The following is an 18,175-nucleotide window of genomic DNA, read 5'->3' as shown; positions in this document are numbered from 1 at the left end:
ATTCGGCACGCCATCCAGACCCGGAGCTTTATTATCTCCTATCCTAGTGCAGATCTCCAGCAGCTCGTCACTGGTGACTGGCGGTATTGCCGTGACATTCAGAGGTCGCTGGAAGCTGTCTATGCCCTCCTCTTGCTGAGGGAATAGCCCCTGGATAATTCTGGATAATTTTTAACAAGAGTGTAGGACACGTGATCTGCGGATATGATCGGCCTCTGAATCGCCCTATCACGATTCTATAGGCACTCCCCCACGGGTTTACGTCCGCTTCTAAACAGAGCTCCTTAAAGCATTCCCTCTTGCTCCGTTGGATGGCGAGCTTGAGGGTTTTGCGGGTTTCCTTATAGGCGCGCTCTTTTTGCCCTTGATCGATTCTGCCTACTGCTCTTTGAGCCGCTCTTCTGGCTCGGTGACAGGTTGATCGAAGGCTGGCCAGTTCAGCATTCCACCAGCAGTTTGGTCTTCTACTGGGGAATGAGCACCTCCTAGGCATGGACGCTTCACAAGCTTCGGCGATGCATTGGACCACATGGACAGCTCTTTCCGTAGAGGCGCCTGCTTTATTAGGTTGGTCTAACCACACCTCCATGAAGGTCTGCTCATCCAGAGCTTTAGCGGACCAGCTTGACATCTTTCTCGGTTTCGGGCATGATGATCTTATGCGCGGTGACTCCACCCATATCCCAAAGAAGATTGCCTGGTGATCGCTGTGGGTGTAGTGGTTGCTGACATACCAAAACATACTACGTGCCAGTGCAGGGCTGACAAAAGTTAGGTCTACGATTGAGTTAGACCCCCCTTTCTGAAAGGTGTTTACAAATCCTTCGTTGGCCAGAACGACATCTAACTGTGCGAGAGTGTCTAATAGACTGCGGCGCCTTGCATTTGTCTCTCTGCTATCCCACTCACGGGTCCAAGCATTGAAGTCACCAGCAATCACCCTTGGACTACGACCCCTTGCGTCGAGAACAAGGCTGTCAAGCATTTCCTCGAATTCGGGCAGTGTCAGGCTTAGTGGGGCATAACAGCTGTACACATATACCCCGTTTATTTTCGCCCACACAAAGTCGCTGTATGTCTGATTCCCAGTACATTGGATGGCTTGTCGACCGCATGCCCATAGCGCCGCTCCACCAGACGAATCCACAACCCACACGCCACTGTGACGGTTTCGGTTCGTTAATGATGGCAATTTCCACCTCGGATTCGTAGATGGTCTGCTCGAGTAAATCTTGAACGACCCTACAATGATTGAGGTTTATTTGAACAAACCTCATTTTTTCATTGAAGTCAGGGCCTTCCTAAATTCCGGGCATTTAGCACTTCCGGCAATATGTCGGTAATCCCGTCCCTCACTTCCTTCGCATAATAAGCATTTGGGGTCCCTATTGCACGCTTTGGCAAAATCGCCTTTCTCCCCACACCTTCTGCATCGATCGGATCGATCAATGCCGCTGGTGCATGCCTTCGCGAAATGGCCAAACGCGAGGCACTTGAAGCACCTCTTTAGAGAAATCTGCTCTCTCAGACGGCAAACAACCCATCCGATTTGAATCTTCCCGGCCGCCAATAACTTCAGCGCGGCGTCCACTGGCAATCGCAATGTGGCCGTCTGAGTATTGCCATAGGCTTTCCGCAAACTCACAATGGACTCTTCGGCAAGTTCCTCCAACTTGAACTGTTCCATCAAAGCAGTGCAAATTTCTCCTTTGGATGTCACTTCATCGAGATCCTTGCACTGTATATAGACCTCATGTTTTTGGGTCCGTACTGTGACATTCTCCCCAAGTGAGCTCGGAAGCCGTCAGTTTTCCCCAAGCTGGTTTTTTTTCAGCTCAAACATGAGGTCATCCTTTTGGGTTCTTCGAATCTTGCTGACATTTCCGCCTAGATCTTTTAGATCGGGGTCAGCTTTGATCTTTTTCAGTATCTCCGCGTAAAACAAACTTCCATCGCTGGAGATTACAATCGCTTCTGGGCGAATTCTCACTTTTGCCTTTTTCTTCGCCTTTTTCCTAACTACCTTGGTCCAATTACCTTTTTCATTCCTCTTGGATTTTGTCAAGTCGATTGCCGGAGCTCGCACTTGGGGGACCTGCTTTCTCTCTTCGGTGCCTTTAGTTCCGTTTTTCGGAACTATTTGTATGGCTTTTTTCCTCTTAGGCGCCTGTTGACTTCCCAGAGGATCCACATCTCCTTCCCGCACTCTCTTGTTTGGTGGCAGGCCGATTGTAACACGATTAGGTGTCACTTGGGTCGCTTGTGACACCGTTGGAGCAACAGATTTCGACTTGTCCTTGGAATTTTGTTCCTCCTGCTGCGATTTGTTGTAGAGCACTCTAATTGCTCTGACCATAGTTTTTATGGCTTGGTGGACGTTGTGCTTGTCCTTGATGAACTCAGACAGCTCGACTATTTTTGCACCAAGCTGATCATCTGGGGGCGGGATTATCCTCTCTGCAGCCAATTTCAATTTAGTGCACGAATCCTAATCCCTAACCCCATACTGCACATAAGTTAGTCCATTAGGTAGGGGATATCTCCGTAATACTGATAGGTGATTACACCCAAGAAGAGAGAAGTAGAGAAGTCAGTGATCCAAGTTTAACATTGGCCTACTGACTCTACCACACTAAACTAAACTAAACTAACTTTGATCAGAAGGCAGGAATTAGCAAAAGTATGTCTGAGATCAGCACAGAGACGTCAGTAAGGAAAGGTGCCTCAGTAGTAAAGGCACTCCAAGCACTAAGGGAGCGGATGGCCCAGGTAGACCTCCACCACGCAAAAGCTGTATATACAGTAATTGCAAGGGCAAGTTTCAAGACCAACATTGGAATAATGCTGGTTCAAGAACCCTTGGTGTACTGGAGGCAGATTCTCGGTCTGCAATGAGGAAGTGTGCAGATAATTTGGGATTCCTCTTGTGAGAAACGAAGAGATTGCATCATTTTCAAAAGAAACCTAGGATCTTTCAGAGTTCCTAACTGGAGACCTCGTGGCTATCCAAGTCTCATTGAAAGCCGGAAGAAAAACTCGAGATGCACCCGGATTCCACCGGAGGTGGTAGTATCTCTGTGAGAGGAAGATGCTACCACTTCTTCTCAGCTGCGATGTCAACGTTCACCATGAGGTCTGGGGAACCAGCAACCATCATCGAAGAAGTGGGTTCCTTTTGAATTTATCCTCAGTAATAAGTTAGAAATACATAATGTAGGGAACACACCAACATTCGTGACCAGCACCAGACAAGAGGTACTAGCCATAACTCTACGGAACACTCTGATGAACGGCTTGGCCAAGAACTGGAGGATGTTGGATGAGCTCTCTATGTCGGATCACAGAATTATCAGAGAACGGATTGCGACTCCTATGCAAATACCTAGGCAACAGCATGGCTCACTTATAAAGGGGCAGTAACTGCAATGGTGGAAGTTCTCAACAAAGTCGTCATTGACACATATGAGGCCAGCTGTCCGGCTAAGGCAGTTGCTCTATCAAAGGATGTACGCTGTTGAAATATGGACATCAGATGCACCATCTTTTCATCGACTTTAAAGTCGTCTATGATAACATAGCCAGGGTAGAACTGTAGACGTCCATAATATCGTTCATTATTGAGAATCGCTTGATATCTGATCAGCATATTTTCCGCCAGTTATTCGGCGTAAGCTTTCAAAAAAACGCCATGTTTGACTATATACAAAGAGTTGCTTGATATCGATTGACATTATGTAGGAAACCATGCTCCAAAAAGAGGTTTTATCAGTAAACAAGCCATACGGCCAATGAGACTCACACATAAGGATTTTTAGATAAGCGCTTTATAATGGAACCTAACTTGACTTTATGTTCCGCAAACACCACATTTCGGGAACCAGCTACCCCATCCAGTGCATCTGAAGAGGGAACAACTGGTTCCCGAAGTACGGGATTGCCTGATAAGCTAAATTTAGGCTAAAATGCAAAATTCTTCTTCATTTTTTCTTCAAGGTTTGTTGCTAAATTTCAGACATGGTATCTTTGAACTTTCGGTGTTTGACTCATTTCTTCTTTTGCAGGTTAATCTTTTCACTATTTGGTAAAGCTAGTTGTCTCTAGTCCTTCACATCCTAGCTCCGAAATTGTAGGACTAAACAAGAGAAGTTTCCTTTGTATAACAAACCGCGTAAGGGGCGTCAAAGCCCGAGTCTTGCGCTATTGTCGAACTGACTTTAAACAAGTCGGGAAACCGGAAGCTCGATGCTTCAGGTACGAAAGGTTTTGTGTATTTCTTAGTACGTAGCACGTAATATATCCATACATTATGTGAAAGTATCCACTTTCGGGTGATACTGACATTCATAGTCTTCAATTTTCAAAGAAGCAACAAATTTGACGTATTATAACTTAGTTAGTAATAATGCGATTTCGACCAAACTTGGGAGGATTGTGCTCTACATTATAGCCTACATCACTGCAATTTCGTGGTGCTAGGATGAACTTAGGGGGGGGGGGACAGATTTCCAGCCAATTATAAAAAAATATAGTAATATACTATTATTAACTTTATTTCAACAGATATCGGTTTCGAAGCCCATGCACCATATGGTGGCAGCCTCCTGAATTTTTTCAGATTTTTCGATTTGGTAGTTTTTGAGAATGGCCCCCTTAAAGAAATGATTCACTTTCAAACCCCCGCACTCCCCACCTTTTCAATGAATGTCAAAATTAAGACCGGCTTCGTAAAGTACTAACTGAGACCTTTAATTTTATACCCCACGTGACTATATTTGATGAAAAAAAATGTACACCCCCCTTTTGCATGTATGGGGACCCCCCGTTAAATTCAACGTAAAAGGATGTTACTCACTGTATGTGTGAGCGTTCACAGTTCCCACCTTTCTACCAAATTTAGTGTCAATCGCTACAACCGTCTCCGAGAAAAATGCGTCTGACGAACGGACAGACAGACAGACCTGTGAGGAGGGGCCAGATCTCCTGTCAGGCGTGACCCCAGCTGGCGGATTGGGGCATACCTATTGATGTGTAAATATGTGCTCATGCACTTTTCTGACTGTGCATGCGCTAGTGTTTGCTCATCTCTGGTGCGCGGACTAAAATGGCTATGGGAAGGATACCCAGAACATAAAACCACCATGGAAGACGTGAGAAGGAGAAAACTTACGGTGCAAGGGCTCGGAACCCCAGTACCGGCGGCTTTTGGGAGTGAGCAAGCGGGCTCCCGGTCGTCGATATTCCTCAACCGCAGTGCCTCGGTGGTGGACAACTTGGCCACCGTGGCATCTAATGCTACAAGTGTTTTAAATTTGGAAAAAGAAATGTTCAAGCGAAGTACCACTCTACCAAGAACACCAGTAACAAAATCGAAGAAGGATGAATTGAAAGCAGATCGCTGGACAACAACACCGACCTCACATATTCAAGAGGAGCAACAACAGGAGCTACTCCAGGACCGGGAAAAGGACCCATTCAGAAGAAGTTCGTCATCTTTGAGATCTCGTCCAGTGCCAAACATTGAAAAAGATAAGTCGGAGGCAAGGTCAATGAATGCCAAATGTGAAGGCCTATTTAAAAGTAGTAATCCGGTTAGGACTCGTGGAGAGCAGAGCACTGAAGCATAGGAATTACCCTTCACACAGCTTGGTGCAAAAATAGTGGAGCTGCCTGAGTTCATCAAGGATAAGCACAACGTAGACCAAGTCATAAAGAAATATGGTGAGAGATATAAGAGTGCTCTACAACAAACCACAGCAGGAGGAACGAAATTTCAAGGGCAAGTCGAAATCTCTTGCCCCAACGGTGTCACAGGCGACCCAAGTGACACCTAATCAACCTGCGACCAAACAAGAAAGTGCGGGAAAGAGATGTGGATCCTTTGAGAAATCAGCAGGTTCCTAAGAGGAAAAACGGAATACAAATAGTTCCGAAAAACGGAACTAAAAGCACCGAAGAGCGAAAGCAGGTCCCCCAAGTGCGAGTTCCGACAATCGACTCGACAAAATCCAAGGGGAATGAGAACGGTGGATGGACCAAGATAGTTAAGAAAATGGCAAAGAAAAAGGCAGAAGTGCGAATTCGCCCAGAAGCGATTGTAATCTCCAGCAATGGAAGTTTGTCCTACGCGGAGATACTGAAAAAGGTCAAAGCTGACCCCCACCTAAAAGATCTAGGTGGAAATGTCAGCAAGATTCGAAGGACCCACCTCACGTTTGAGCTGGAAAAAAAACCAGCTTGGGGGAAACTGATGGCTCCGAACTCAAGTTAAGAACTCACTTGGGGAGAATGTCACAGTACGGACCCAAAAACATGAGGTCTATATACAGTGCAAGGATCTCGATGAAGTGACATCCAAAGGAGAAATTTGCACTGCCCTGATGGAACAGTTCAAGTTGGCGGGACTTGCCGAAGAGTCCATTGTGAGTTTGCAGAAAGCTTATGGCAGTACTCAAATGGCCACATTGCAGTTACCAGTGGACGCAGCGTAGAAGTTGTTGGTAGCCGGAGAGACTCGAATCAGATGGGTTGTTTGCCGTCTGAGAGAGCAGATTTCTCTAAAGAGGTGCTTCAAGTGCGTTGGTCATTTCGCGAAGGCATGCACCAGCGGCATTGATCGGTCCGATTGATGCAGAAGGTGAGGGGAGAAAGGTCATAGGGACTCGAAATGCTTATTATGCGAAGGAAGTGAGGGACGGGATTACCGGCATATTGCCGGAAGTGGAAAATGCCCGGAATTTAAGAAGGCGCTAACTTCAATGAAAAAATGAGGTTTATTCAAATAAACCTCAGTCATTGTAGGGTCGCTCAAGATTTACTGGAGCAGAGCATCTACGAATCCGAGGTGGAAATTGCCATCATTAGCGAACCCTATAGAAACCGTCACGGTGGCGTATGGGTTACAGACTCGACTGGTGGAGCGACGATATGGGCATGTGGTCGACAAGCCATACAATGTACTGCGGGTCAGACATGCAACGGCTCTGTGTGGGCGAAAATAAACGGGGTATATGTGTATAGCTGTAACGCTCCACCAAGCCTGACATTGCCCGAATTCGAGGAAATGCTTGACAGTCTTGTTCTCGACGCAAGGGGTCGTAGTCCAACGGTGATTGCTGGTGACTTTAATGCTTGGGCTCGTGAGTGGGGTAGCAGAGAGATAAAAGCAAGGGGCCGCAATCTATTAGACGCTTTCGCACAGTTGGATATCATTCTGGCCAACGAAGGATATGTAAACACCTTTCAGAAAGGGGGGTCTGCCTCAATCGTAGACCTAACTTTTCTCAGCCCTGCCCTTGCATGTGGTATGTCTTGGTGCGTCAGCAAGGACTACACCCACAATGATCACCAGGCAATTTTCTTTGGGCTATGGGTAGAGTCATCGGGCAGAAGACCATCATGCCCGAAACTGAAAAAATGTCAGGCTGGTCCGCTAAAGCTCTGGATGAGCAGAACTTCATAGAAGTGTGGTTAGACCAACCTAATAAAACAGGCGCCTCTACAAAAAGAGCTGCCCATGTGGCCCAATGCATCGCCAGAGCATGTGACGCGTCCATGCCTAGGAGGTGCTCATTCCCCAGTAGAAGACCAAACTACTGGTGGAATACTGAACTGGCCAGCCTTCGATCAGCTTGTCACCGAGCCAGAAGAGCGGCTCAGAGGGCGGTAGGCACAATCGACCAAGAGCAAAAAGAGCGCGCCTATAAGGAAGCCCGCAAAACCCTCAAGTTCGCCATCCAACGGAGCATGAGAGAAAGCTTTAAGGAGCTCTGTTCGGAAGCAGACGTAAACCCGTGGAGGAGCGCCAATAGAATCGTGATGGGACGATTCAAAGGTCGATCATCTCTGCAGATCACGTGCCCTTCACTCTTGTTAAAAATTATCCAGGGATTATTCCCCCAGCAAGAGGAGGGCATAGACAGATTCCAGCAAACTCTGAATATGACGGCAATACCACCAGTCATCAGTGACGAGCTGCTGGAGATCTGCGCTAGGATGGGAGATAACAAAGCTCCGGGTCCGAATCGCGTTCAAAATAGGGCCCTTAAACTTGCCGTGAAATCCAGACCGGACATGTTCGCTGACTTGTTCGAAGCGTGCATGTCCCAACGGATATTTCCTGCATCATGGAAACGACAGAAGTTGGTGCTACTGTCTAAGGCTTGCAAACTTCCAGGTGAGCCAACCTCCTATAGACCTATTTGTTTTCTGGACAATGTGGGCAAAATGCTAGAGGGAGTAAGTAATCTATAATAGATTACTCCCGGTTGTTGAGAGCCAGGGAGGTCTCTCAGAACGGCAGTATGGGCTCTGGAAAGCCAGATCAACCACTGATGCCATCAAATTGGTTACTGGCTTGCCCGAAGATGTAATCCACGGAAAGGGCGGTACTAGCAAATATTGCATAGTAGTGACCCTGGATGTGAGAAATGCATTTAATTTGGCCAATTGGAACCTAAAACGGGAATCTCTGGCGAAGATTAATATTCCCGCTTATCTTGCAGCTATTGTCAACAGATATTTACAAGAACGGAGGCTTTGGTATGAGACCGATGACGAACCCAAGGAGTACGTTGTCTCCGCGGGTGTCCCACAGGGCTCCGTGCTGGGTCCACTGCTGTGGAACATCATGTCCCACGATGTACTTAATCTTCCCCTCCCGGAGGAAGCCACGGTGGTGGGTTAGGCTGACGACATAGCACTAGTTGTTGTCGCATAGCATCTCGACGATGGTGAGTTATACTCATGCGAAGCGATCAGTGCTGTTAAGGGTTGGCTAGAGAGTTCTGGTTTGACACTTCCGGAGGAAAAAACGAAAGCGGTCCTCATCACCAAGCCCCGTAATAGAAATTTTGCCCGTATTCAAATTGGGAATTATATCATCACTTCTAAGCCTACCATCAAATATTTGGTAGTGATGATAGACGGGAAGCTTAGCTATAAGCAACACGTGCAGTATGTTTATGATAAAGCTTCCACTGCAAGTGTGGCCCTGGCAAGGATGGTGCCGAACGTGGGAGGCCACGGCATGCTTCCAGGTTGCTTATAGCTAGGGTAGTGTGTTCGATCCTGCTCTATGCAGCTCCAGTTTGGGGAAAGGCATTGCAAGTTGCATTTAGCTAGGAGGATATCGCCAATACCTGCACAGGTTTAAATTGGAGACCTCACCCGATTGTCCAAATTGCGATGGAGTCCTAGAGGACCCAGAGCATGTACTCTTCCATTGTTCAAGGTTTGTGGAGGAAAGGAAGAACCTCGTACCAGAAAATCTGGTGCGAAGAATGTTAGCATGTCAGGGAGACTGGGATGCGATCAACTTCATGGTCGTATCTATTCAGAGTAAACTGCGAAAGGCAGAGACTAGAAAAGCGCGGTCACGTACGCCGCGTAGAGACGAAAGGGGACCAAGCTAGAATGAGCTGACTCCGCCCCGTGATGTAATACCGTACGATGGTTCCACGGGGCTTGGGAGGAGTCGGGGCTGGTTTTAGTGGGTAAGAATCCCACACGCTGGCGTGTCCAGGCCAGTGTCTTTTGAAGATTTCCACCTCCTCAAAAAAAAAAAAAAGACAGACAGACAGTAAACCGATTTTAATAAGGTTTTATGTAAACACAAGAAGGTTCAGTAGCGATTGTCATTCGAGGCTTCTGTAGGGACAAATATTGACCCTGCAAGGTAATCTGGGTTATTAGATATCACTCTTTCTAAAGATTCCTCGTCTAATATAATGGATGGAATTGAAACGATGGCTTCAGTGGCTCTTTTCTCTACCTCTCCTTTCCTTTTTTAATATTGACCTTCTAGTGCAATCTTAAGTACGCATTTCACACTATTAAGAGATATGTCATTAGATAAAGTGCGCAAAGATAGAAACTGGCGTCTTAGAAACTGGATGCGTTGCTATTTTCATCATTGCAACAGATCAATGAGCTCAGGTGATTGTTGCAAGGTGAGTCCGGTTTCCAATGAATGCAGTATATCTGAGCGCATTTATCACGAAGAAGTAATTCAATCACCGAAGAAACGAAAGGTGAACGGATGCTGTAACTATTTTGATCTGTCTGTAATTGCGATGTAAAAAGATTCATTTAAGGGGGTTTTCGCTTCTCTGCGGTTGAAAAGATTCCCAGGCAGTAGTGTATGCTGAAATCAAAGTCAATCGTTTTTTGAGGAGATTGGTAAACCATCTTCAGTCAATTCATTACAGAATTTCATTTTGAAATGAGAAAAACAAATTTACCAAACTTTCAATCAACTTTGCAGACAAGTGAGGTCAACGGGAGCTCTTTGGTAGGTTCAGACTTGCTTAGATGAGTGACATCGGAATAATGTTTTCACAAAACCACTGAAGTACTCTGAGTTTTCACAAATCTACGAAAAGTAAACACACTTGCACTTGCAACGTCCATGAAGCTCTAGATGCCCCTTAACTATTCAGTTCGTTGCTGGACATCGTCCACCTTTGAATATCAAGTACCCATCGCAATTCTCCGTTTGGTCATAACGTATTCCAGAGGTTTGTATGCAAATGTACAGCAAATGAAATCGAAAGACTTTCTACTTTCGCTGATGTACAAGTACCGATACCTACGCTACATATAGTCAATCTGAGTGTGATTATCAAGGTATAGTACGCACAGATAATTTTTTATTGTTTTTATGTAGCTTCTGCATGGACCCATTCAACTTGTAGAATTAATATGGGAACTTTATATGTTTCGGAAAAGTACGGAAGTGATAACACGCGGTGATAATTAGTAATGAATGGATATACATATGCATTTCACATATCCATATATATGAGATTTGTGCATATAATCAACGCAAATTCCACCAAAAAGTTGTCCTCAATTTTGGAGACAACTACAACTTCTTCAATGGGCAGGGCATGTTCAACGAAAGAGCGACGATGGCATGCCTAAAAAGGTTATGAACGGATGACGTGTCAGTAGAGCGAGATTACGAAGAAGACCGAGAGCAAGGTGGGAGAGAACAATATATACGGACGCTGAGCAACTACTGGGCTTCCAAGATTGACGGCCGCAGTGACCGAGATAAATGCAGGACAACGATCCAGGCGGCCATCTCGGCCCGACGTTGGGCTATAGTGCCACCATGATGACGATAGACAATGCTACCGCCACTGACATTATGTGAGCCATTGTTTCTCACAGCACAGATAACGCGGACGTTTTCGAAAATCTTGTGCCCCAAAAAAATGAAAGCGTCCCCAATTACCAATTAAATTTGCCGCCGTTTTGTACACTCTACTCTTCAGAAAGAAGACGTTTAACAGTATGAGGACTGAACGTACCCCCATATTCGTCGAATCCATAGATGATCGTAGTATTTTCCGCCTAATGAAGGAACAAGGTGTTGATGCTACCGCAAGCACTCCTGCTATACTTCGTCATCAAACTCTACTCATAAAAAGGCTCCACAAAGAAAAGGATAGTATAGGTCCCAGGGCGGAACGTGGATTGGTACCCACGATGGAGCATAAAACCTGGAAAACGCCTGCTGAACCATCACCAACAGCTCTACTACCAAAGCCTATCTCCACCTCCACGTGGTGATCGCTGGTAGTTCCTCCTTTATGAAAAACTACAGACGGAGAAGGATGAAGACGAGTCTCCCGCGCCTAAAAACGGGACAAAATGTACCAACTGCTCCTCCAGGTTGGGCGTTGGGTAGGGCTGACAACCCTACACAGAAAACCGATGTTACGAAGCCACAACGGGAGCCTCGGACAGGACGGACTTCAAAACGACGGACCCGGCAACGACAACGGAATAACGATTTGCGCATTTTCTCATGGAACGTACGCTCCCTGTACAGAGATGAAGCTGATGAGCAGCTAGCCGATACCCTGTCCCAATATAGGGCTGATATAACAGCGTTACAAAAGTTGCGATGGACAGGGACCGGTTTCCTGGAGAAGAGCCACTACACCATATATTATAGCGGTCATCCAGTAAACCATGTGCTCGGAGTAGGTTTCTTAGTCAGCCAAAAAATGAAACCTGCTGTTATCGGCTTTGAAAACATAAGCGAACGGCTAGGCACTCTGCGCTTGCAAGGCAAATTTAGAAATATAAGCCTCATAAACGTTCACGGCCCTACACAGGAGACAGCAGAGTCGGAGAAGGATACCTTCTACGAGGCAGTAGAACGAACCCTCGAAGCCTGCCCCAGATTTGATATCAAAATCATACTTGGGGATTTTAACAGCCAAGTAGGGAAGGAGCCCGTATTCAGGCGATACGTTGACTCCCATAGCTTACACGAACAAACAAATGATAACGGACTGCGGATTATTCAATTAGCAGGGTCACACGAAATGGTTGTTGGGAGTACCTGGTTTGCGCGGAAAGCGGTCCACAAACATACGTGGGCCTCTCCAGACGGGACCACTTTCAACCAAATTGACCACGGGTTGATTGAACGCCGCCACCTCTCAGCCTTGATGAATGTCAGAACATATAGGGGGGCCAACATAGACTCGGACCACTATCTCGTTGGCGTGGTGCTCCGAGCGACTTCACAGACGGAAAAAGGAAGCCTGGGAGAACCAACAAGTTTGTGAACCAGAAAAATACAGGGAGCAACCGCACCAGGCGGGCAAGTTTTACCAACAGGTCAGCAGGGTCAAGCCTTATACACCTCGATGCGCATCTTGCCGAGACAAAGAGGGAAATCTGATTTCCGACAGGATGGGCATATTAGAGCGATGGGTTGAGTACTTTGATGAGCTACTGAACAATCAGAACATCGGCGAGTTGGAGGTCCCGCCAACTGAAGACCACGGACAAATACTGCCACCACCAAGTATAGGAGAAACAGTCCGTACAATTCATCGGTTTAAATATCGTAAGTCGCCAGGAGCCGATGGAATTACAGCCGAATTAGTTAAATATGGAGGCGACCAGTTACACCAAGTGGTTCATTAACTTGTGCTGAAGGTACGGACCAGCGAATCAATGCCTGAAGATTGGCAACGAGGCATTATCGGTCTAATACATAAAAAGGGAGATATCACACAGTGCAGCAATTATAGAGGTATCACGTTGCTGATTACCATCTATAAGATATTTTCCGCTATCTTGCTAGCCCGGATAGTCCCATATGCCCAGAATATCATTGGCGCATACCAAAGAGGGTTCACTCCAGGTGAATCAGCAACAGATCAGATTTTCTTTCTGCGGCAAGCGATTGAAAAACTGTTGGAATATGGACAACAGCTGCGCCATCTATTCATCGACTTTAAAACCTGTCTGTGAACTAGAAAAGTACAGGGAGCAACCCCATCAGGCGCGGAAGTTTTACCAACAAGTAAGCGGTATGACGTTTTACATGCCTCGATGCTCATCCTGCCGAGACAAACAGCGAAATCTATTTTCCGCCAGGACGGGCATGACGCCTATGATAGCATAGCCAGAGTAAAACTGTACACGACCATGAGAGAGTTCGGTATCCCGACGAAATTAATAAGTCTGACTAGGCTGACCCTGACCAATGTGCGAGGCCAGATAAAAGCAGCAGGATCACTCTTCAAGACCATTCGACATCAACAACGATCAACGACAAGGGGATGCCCCATCATGCGTCCTCTTTAACCTGACCCTCGAGAAAGTGATCCGTGATGCTGAGGTAAATGCAAGAGGTTCAATCCTCTTTAAGTCCGCCCAACTACTGGCGTATGCTGACGTTATCGACATCATGGGAAGAACGACCCGCGACGTACAAACTGCCTTCATCCATATCGACCAGGCGGCGCGAGATGTTGGGCAAAACAAAATGTATGGTGGCAACGTCAGCACCGAAAACCAACCAACCAACAACATCAAATCGCACTGGTCAAACGGTAAGAATAAAGACAGGAGACTACAACTTTGAGACCGTTGATAATTTCCCTTATCTAGGGTCGAAAATCACAACTGATAACAGCTACGATGAGGAAATCCGCGCACGGCTGTTGTCAGCCAGCAGAGCCTATTTCAGCTTGCAAAAACTGTTCCGCTCGAAACGTCTCACCATAGGGTCAAAGCTCTTACTGTACAAGACAATGATCTTGCCAGTCCTCATGTATTCCTCGGAAACTTGCGTTCTGAGCAAGAACTTAATCCATATGGATGAGGATGATCCAGCCCGGAAAATCTATAAAGGCAATATCTATGGTAGGAAAAAAAGAGAGGCAGAATCTGCCTGATTATCAAGCGATGGCGCAGGTCAGAACGCCAGTCAGCTTTTAGGAATATCGAATTGATGGACCTCAGCGCAAAACTGGGATGTATGGAGTTCCTTATTAAGGCAGGTCTAGAACGGATACCGATTGTTGCGCCGTTGATGATGATAAAGAAAATGACGAAAACGATTCTATAAGGAATTAACAGTGTCCCTTTGCGTCAGATTTTCTAAAGGACGTAACGTAAGCTGCACCAGCTCCCAATAATGATCAACAGCAATTCGCTGCCCTTAAATATTTAATTAATTAGTAAACTAAATATCTTCACATTCTGTGTCCCGCTGATATCTCACTTCCAGAGTGCTACAGACCAAAAATTGGTCGCCACCTTTGTGACGGCACATCGGAGGCGTGAACCTGAGCGTCATTGTGAATTCGCCTCTGCTGCTGCATTCAATGGCCGTAGAAACAGCTGACAAGGACTGGGGTGGCAAATGTCGAGAATGACATTTTCTCATCACTCGACTCCTGTCCACTGACCAATTAAGGTCATAAAACCGAGTTTCAAACAAAACCTAGTTAAATGTGAAGTAATTTGTGAATATGTTACAATTGATTATTTAAGTAAAATAAGGCGTGAAATTGTAGGAAACGTAATCAGTTCGGTGGTTTTCCCTCATGAATTCTGTGCCAAGCACAGATATGATTGGGGAAACATTCCCCAAACCTTAAAGTCAAATCTCATCTGCATTATGGAGATTCAAATCTTAAATTTTTCAATATATCAATTCACTTTTTTCAAGAAGCTTCATCTACCCTATGACCAGCGATAAAGCCATTTTACTAGTTTAGATTTTATTAATTTCGTATTCTCTGCATGTTGGCAAGTGAGGAATGGAATTTTTATCAGAAGTTTAATAATTGACATCAAAAGAAATGATGACGGCAATGATGAGATGATGGCGATGATGACGCCGATGCGGTCTATCGCTAGCACCGCTTGATTCATTAGCTATCACCTTGTCCTGAATTCAACAAGTTCTATGTGACGATCACGCCTTATAAAGTAACTGGTCCACGACTTCTTAGGTGAGGATCTACGATCTAAAGATGTAAATATATAATAATCTATAGATACGAACGCATTTTATTAATTTCATTTCTATGATCTTCTCTCATCCACATTTTATATGGTCAATTAAGGACAAGAATGTTGAATCGAAGAATGAAATGATTTTGAAATTAATTGAGGTAGAAAAATTGTTGAGATCAGATAAGATACTTGTGTAGAGTCTTTAACATTAACTTGATGAACAATAAGAGAAAAAACTGTAACACCATTGCTTGGGTAACTATAATATAGAAGCAAATTGACCCTTCCATGGTTTTTGAGTTCATTTCAATTTAACCTTGAGATATTAAAATAGTATAAAGAAAAAAAAAATAACCACAATTGAATGGGTTTAATTGAAGCTTCACCTGTTTCCAAAATTATCTAGGGTAAACGTAAATCATAAACGACTCAAAGCACTTGAGGTATGAACCGTTTTATGGTTTTTTTACGTTAGAAACTTTGGAGGGCGGAAATCGGATTTTTCTATAAAATTCATATTATGTATTAGATTGAGGAAGATTCTAGAGTGATTGTCCCATAGTTACCAATTAGCAAGAATGCTATAGCGGGGTATACGGGCTTTTAGTATATCAGACTCTTAATAATAATGCCAGGATTTGGACCAAACTTTCTAATATTGTGCCTTGTATTATGACTTTAGTTGTTGTGCACTTCTAAGATGGACTTTTTTTTTTAATTAGGGTAGGTGAATGCATTTACGCACAGTGTTGGACTCCCGATTCGGTACGTCTACCAACTAAACACCTCCCCATCGTCAGAGAACTAGCCTGGAACCGTTTGTCACATTACTTCGGGCTAGTCCCCGAACTCTCCCGCTTTGCGGAGCCTTCAAATCAGGGAATTCCTTTCACCAACGGGAGGAGAGAGGAGGAAGGGAACTGTCTGTTCAAGGAACCCCCTGCCATCCGGCTCCTCCACCGGTCGAGTTCTACCTTCTTAGCAACGAGAAGGGCCCGAACGTAATGGGCAACACGGTTCCACCTGTCAGCAGTCCTCAGCATCTCTTCGACAATGTTGTCTGGAGAGAGATCCCCTGTGTTTAAATAGAGCTGCTGACGAACTCCATCCCACCTTCCACAAGAAAAAAAAGTGTGGTGGGTAAGAGGATGGACTTAAGGAGAATTCACCAGTAAACTTAGAAAAAGTTGTAGAATATACCCAATTCATATACCAGGATGGAACAAATTTTGAGGGTCATCACGACGATTTTTTTTACAGAATTTTCAAATTTTCTGACCTTTTGCTATTCGCTTCTGCAAACTCTGTCAAAGGGAGGGTGTTTTTCAGAATGTACTAATGAAGGCATTATATTTAATGACCCTTCCTACTATATTTGGAGAGATTCTTATGCAGGCCTTTTGGCATGTATCGATGCCCTCCTAAACCTAACATACAATGAAAAGAAGTTTAGAAAAGAGATGATCAGCCTATGGCCCGGAATAAAATGTTCATCCAAATTTTTCCTTTACCATTCTGGCGGTATGTTTTCTACCATTCTAAACCATTAAGACAACTTTTTGCACTCTTTGTAATAAGGATGTCGTCTATTATCGTCTTTGTGGAATCTCATAAAAGCTTACTTCACCTCTGAGTGTTCAAAGCTTTCCAGAATAATTGTTCTTAAGTCCTTGAAGTTTGCCAGTATAAGGTACTTTTATAACTGGTAAAAGTGTCATGCGAACTGTGTCCATTAGATAGTTTGCAGTCGGGGGTAACTTACTGTATTCGAACGAAGCCTCATTGATACCTGATCGCCTGAGTGAGTAAGTTTGACCTTACCGTGCCACGGGGGGCTATAACATGGCGGACCTCCTAGCCCCCATACTTGCGAAAACCAAATGAGCAACATTACAAAAATAAAGAAAACTACAAGAAAACAAGCGGGACCTCGTACCGCGCACAAACTGGTCAACCAGGCAAAGACACATCTCCGAAATACTGAAAGCCAGGTGATTACACCCAAGAAGGGAGAAGTTGGGACATGAAGCAGTAGACACAAGGTCAACATTGGTATACCGCGAGGACAACAATCAACAAAGACCACTGCTCAAAAAGCAGAGAGAAACAAAAGCACGCCAGAGATCAATTTATCAGACAACAGGAAGGAGACAGGTATCAATGGGGCAGGTGGTAAATGGCACCTGCGTTATATGAAGGAAGGCCTGAAGAGGCTTCTAAGAAGGAACAAGATAAACCTCATCTGTCATCTTTCTCGGAGCCAAGAAAGCGGGGAGCAGCGGAGATTAGCCCGCATGAGGGGAATGCTCCCAAAAAACGAAACCTGAACCCAAAAGGGGAGAAAACCCGGATAGGTCAGGGATGAAGGCAGGAATCAGGAAGCGCGCCATTAGCTATGTTAGTGCGGCCAATGGCATTCGACTGACGATACTGTTTTATGGCTTGTTACACAGTTTTTTTACCGAACGGCAGTTCAGGTTTGATTGTTTCTTATCAAAACTTCTACTCCACTCACTTTTCATGGCCGAAGTGTTTCTTTGAAGAAGTAGTCCTGATAAGGGGTTTTCTCAGAAACAAACAGAATATATTCCTGAGAAAGAAATGCATAGTTCTGTTACCCTAGTGGTAACTGAGCCTGAAAGCAGCAGCCATTTTTCGAATTTGGGAAGGAACACAATTTTCGAAGTTAGTGAAGGAGAAGAAATTATTATGTAGAAATTAGGATCCTCGACAGCGAGAGCGTCTCTGCAGTGGATACAATTATAAGAAAAGGAATAAGTAGGGACCAGAAAAGCAAGCTACATTCGGACCGTTCTTTCTAATCAAGTTCGTTATAACCTCGAACACCTCAAGAGAAAGACGATACGGTTTGCCCCAAGCACGGGAGCATCAACGACAT

At 45.1% G+C, this 18,175-nt stretch overlaps 1 protein-coding gene and 1 long non-coding RNA gene across 3 annotated transcripts in view; one reads left to right on the top strand and one right to left on the bottom strand.

Annotated features, from left to right (window-relative positions):
• The window catches only part of LOC119652733 (CCR4-NOT transcription complex subunit 6-like), a 476,871-nt gene that overhangs the window by 97,196 nt on the left and 361,500 nt on the right, over positions 1–18,175 (bottom strand). The window lies entirely within an intron of this gene.
• Positions 1–18,175, top strand: part of LOC119652734 — a 374,896-nt gene that overhangs the window by 49,259 nt on the left and 307,462 nt on the right. Inside the window, exon 2 of the long non-coding RNA XR_005249587.1 lies at positions 2,715–2,719. This is a non-coding gene — a long non-coding RNA (uncharacterized LOC119652734). The remainder of the gene's footprint in view (positions 1–2,714; positions 2,720–18,175) is intronic.

Source organism: Hermetia illucens, chromosome 3 (genome assembly GCF_905115235.1).
Source record: "Hermetia illucens chromosome 3, iHerIll2.2.curated.20191125, whole genome shotgun sequence".
In the NCBI taxonomy this organism is placed as follows: domain Eukaryota; kingdom Metazoa; phylum Arthropoda; class Insecta; order Diptera; family Stratiomyidae; genus Hermetia; species Hermetia illucens.
This window is presented reverse-complemented; position numbering and strand designations above follow the sequence as displayed.